The 4227-nt window shown below is 45.0% G+C and overlaps 1 pseudogene; it reads right to left on the reverse strand.

Moving 5' to 3' along the window:
* Positions 1-478: 478 nt before the first annotated feature.
* On the reverse strand, positions 479-1108 carry LOC126511274 (60S ribosomal protein L19-like; annotated as a pseudogene).
* Between the last annotated feature and the right edge of the window lie 3119 nt (positions 1109-4227).

Below are 4227 nucleotides of genomic sequence, written 5' to 3' on the forward strand. Positions count from 1 at the left end.
ATGCCAGGGTTAGCTTCCCAGGCTGCCACACCACAGTATAGACAGGATGGTTTAAATAACAGGACTCTGTTTTCTCCACATTCTAGAAGGCCAAGATCAAGGTGCCAACAACTAGTTCCCTAGAAGACCTTTCTCATTGGTTTGCAGAGGCCACCCTTTTGCTGTCACTTTACATGGTCATCCCTCTGCAGATTTGCCATTGGTGTCTCTCCTTGTTTATGAAGACACTAATCAGGTTGGGTCAGGGAATTCTCCTAATGGCCTCATTTAAAAAAAAAAGATTTATTTTTTATTTCAGATGCATGTTTGTTTTGCCTGTGTATATTTATGCACCACATGCACGCAGCACCTGAAGGGGCATCAGATCCTCTGGAACTGGAGTAAGTGATGATTGTTAATTTTTTTTTTTTTACCAGACAAAGGGTTGTTTTATTTAATGACTGATCCACCTGAGGCCACAGGCAGCCCACTATGTACAGACTCGAGGGAAGCTCTATTTCTTGGTCTCTTCCTCCTTGGACAGAGTCTTGATGATCTCCTCCTTCTTGGCCTGGAGGCACCCTCCCGGCGCTTTCTTGCTTCCTTGGTCTTAGACCTGCGAGCCTCAGCCTGGTCAGCCAGGGGCTTCTTGCGGGCCTTGTCTGCCTTCAACTTGTGGATGTGCTCCATGAGAATCCGCTTGTTTTTCAAGACATTCCCTTTGACCTTCAGGTAAAGGCTGTGATACATATGGCGGTCAATCTTCTTGGATTCATGGTATCTCCTGAGGAGGCGGCACAGGATCCGCATTCTTCTCATCCAGGTCACCTTCTCAGGCATTTGGGCATTGGCAGTACCCTTCCGCTTTCCTATGCCCATATGCCTGCCCTTCCGTCGAGCCAAAGTGTTTTTCTGGCATCGAGCCCGGGAATGCACAGTCACAGGCTTCCGGATGATCAGCCCATCTTTGATCAGCTTCCGTATCTGCTGACGGGAGTTGGCATTGGCGATTTCATTGGTCTCGTTGGGGTTCAACCAGACCTTCTTTTTACCACAGCGCAGGACGCTAGAGGCAAGCCTCTTCTGTAGCCTGAGCATACTCATGGCTGCGGACGCAGCAGCGAAAGGAAAGAGCCGATGATTGTTAATTGTGATGTGGGTGCTGGGAACCAAACCTGGGTCCTGTGCAAGAGTAGCAAGCACCCTTAACCCCCGAGCCAGCTCTCTAGACCCTACTTAATCACTTTTTAAAAGTCGTTGTCTTAGTGACTTTTCTGTTGTTTGTAAAAAGACACATGACGGAGTCAACTTATAAAAGAAATGTTTAATTTGGAGGTCTCATGGTTCTAGAGGATTAGAGGCTGTGATCATCACAGTAGGGAGCAGGGCAGCAGATAACATGGCAATGGAGCAATAGCGGAGTGCTTACATGTTTAGATATAATAACTATGTAGCTGCCAGTTCACCAACTTCGGACCAAGCACTCAAATATATGAGTGTTATGGAATGATATTTTTGTACAATGTGAAGATAAGATGGGACCTTCTTATTGATTTAATAAAAGTCTAAATGTTTAATAGCTAGGCAGAACTTTGACGAGGGAAGGGGGAGAGGGACGTCCAGGCACAGAGAGGATTCTGAGAAGAAAAGAGGCAGGAAAGCCAGCTGGATGCAGAATGAATCAAACACACAGAATGAAATATAGGTAAAAGACACATGGTAGAATTAATAAAAATATAGGTTAATTTAAGTTATAAAACTAGTTAGGGACAAGCCTAAGCTATAGACCAAGCTTTCATAATTAAGAATAAGTCTCCATGTCATTATTTGGGAGCTGGCTGATGGGACGGACAGAGAAAGACTCGTTACATATGAGCCTATGGGGCCATTCTCATTCAAACCACCACCAGGCTCCATCTTCATAATCACATTTGGAGGTTTGGGTGGGGAGACAGAGTTCATTGTCTCCCCATTGCACCCAGGAACTTGCCAAGGCTACACAAGGTGTCCCGATCACACGGCCAAGAGCATCCATCCCGTCAATCCAGCTCCAGCTCCTGGATATAGTATCACTTTCTATGCTCGAGGGCTGTCTTCCCTCATTTTCTTCTTTCTAATAGAAAATGAAGTTAAAATGCCTCTCCCTTCATTGTAGATTCTTCTCCTGAGGTCGCTCGGGTTCATAAAGAAGGAAGCATCTCCTCTGGCTCCCTGGATATTTAGAAACAAAAGCAACCCCATAAAGTGGCCTCTGAGTGCTGAGGCCAGTGAGTGATGTGAGCTTTGTGTGAGGCATGGGGCAGATGCCAAGGGTCTCACCCAGCAGCTAGAGGGGCTTCTCTTCCTCTGTAGTTTTCCGACATGATGAGTCAGGGTAAGCTCTCACCACCCGGCCAGCTGTCTGCCTTACAGGAAGTATCTGGAGCCAGAGGCATCTGGGATCTAAACACTTCTTCTAGACTCTTCTCTTTTCCCTCCTCCTCCCCAGCCTTCACCCTTTGCTCATTTCTTAAATCACTATACTCTCCCCTCTGTGGCCAATGCTTTATACATGGTAATGCTCAAATATTTTTGGGAAAAAGCAATGGAGTTCTGAAGAATAATGTTACTCTTTGATAGGTTTGGACCTACTGTTAGCTCTAAAGAAACTTGAGAAAACCCCTCGAGGCCCTGGAGTCAATGCGCTGCCAGTAACTCTGTAACTGCTTAAACTGGACACAGTTTGAACCACGGAGCTTAGCTGTAGGTATAGTTATTTTAAGAGCAAAGTTCCTTGGCTGGTTTTGGTGCTAAAATATAGAGCATATAACCATATAAAGTCGTTTATATAAACGTAACTGTCTGAGCAAGTGTCACACCTTACTAATGCTGGATTTATTATACTTATCTGCTTTTTTTCAAACATTATTTTTCCTCTGAGATTTGAACTTTGACATTCTCAAGTACGTGTTCTAGAATGAAAGTCCTTCAAGACTCCTTGATAGTAATACATTCAAGCATTCTTAAACAGCGGGACCCAATCCTTGTCTCTGTGTGTGTGTTTGTGCACTTGCACTAGTACATGTGTGTATATGCAATGTGGGAGCATGTGCACTTGGAGGCCAGATAATATCAATCACTCTCCATCTTAGTTTTTGAGATAGCAGCTCACCCAGAAGCTAGACTGACTGGCCACCAAGCCCCAGGGATACTCCTGTCTCTGTATAACAGGCCTGTGCTACCATGCCCAGCTTTTCTATGTGGGTTCGGGGGTGTGTGTCAAACTTGGGCCCTCATGCTTGCCTAGCAACCATTTTAGCAACTGAGTTGTCTTCTCATCCCCCAAATCCTTCTCTGTTTCTCTGAGAAGGAAATTGATGCCCCTCCCCCCATATGCCTCTCTACTCAGTAGCAGAGTTAGGTAGGGCCTTAGATCAGATGCAGTGTGGAACTTGTGCTCCCACCCATCCTTTCACCAAGCAGGTATTTAATAGGTACCTACTGCATGCCAGACATTTTACCAGCTGCCCGCTCTACATGGATAAGAGAGCCACAGCCCCCACCTTCTGGAAGTTCAGTCTGCTGGGGATATATAGATGTAAGTCAACCACTTCCATATACTGAAATAGAATATAAGAACATATATATATATTATTAAGATGATATATATATCTATATGATTCTCTGAAGATAGCCATCTCTTAGCATGGAAAGAAGATGCTTGAGATGCCGGAACAAGGCCTTGAAGGAAGGGAAGGATGGGGAGAGTTTTGTTAACTGGTGAGATGTGGGGAGGACCACCTAACCGTGCTCTGTCATATGGCAGCCGTGATTCCACATGTGGTGATATAAATTTACATGAACTAAAACTGAACAATTTTTTTGAAGTGAACAGTTGCTCTGGCTATACTTCAAGTGCCTGCTGGCCATGTGTGGCTGTCATACTTGGCATTACAGAGAAGGACATTTTCCACATTGTGACAAGTTCTCCTGGACAGGAGTGTTTTAGAGAGAGGGGAAAGAGCACAGTCTAAAGGTCGGAGGATGAGAACCTGCATCTTCTTTGGGGAACAATGAAAACCTAGGAACCAGGAGCATCCGCTGAACTTGACTTTCAAAATTGTGAGTTCCTCCTCCCCAGGAGTGTAACAGATGCAAGTGTGTTGTACATTCTGGGAAATTTCCACACAGCGGCCTAACAATAGAACTTTTCTTAGCGGCAGACGGTGATCTTTAAGAAACCTGCAGCTTTGTAGTCTACTTGAATGA

The sequence above is a fragment of the Alexandromys fortis genome, unplaced genomic scaffold (assembly GCF_014885135.2).
Source record: "Alexandromys fortis isolate MF-2015 unplaced genomic scaffold, M_Fortis_MF-2015_v1.1 scaffold_97, whole genome shotgun sequence".
NCBI classification, from domain to species: Eukaryota; Metazoa; Chordata; class Mammalia; order Rodentia; family Cricetidae; genus Alexandromys; species Alexandromys fortis.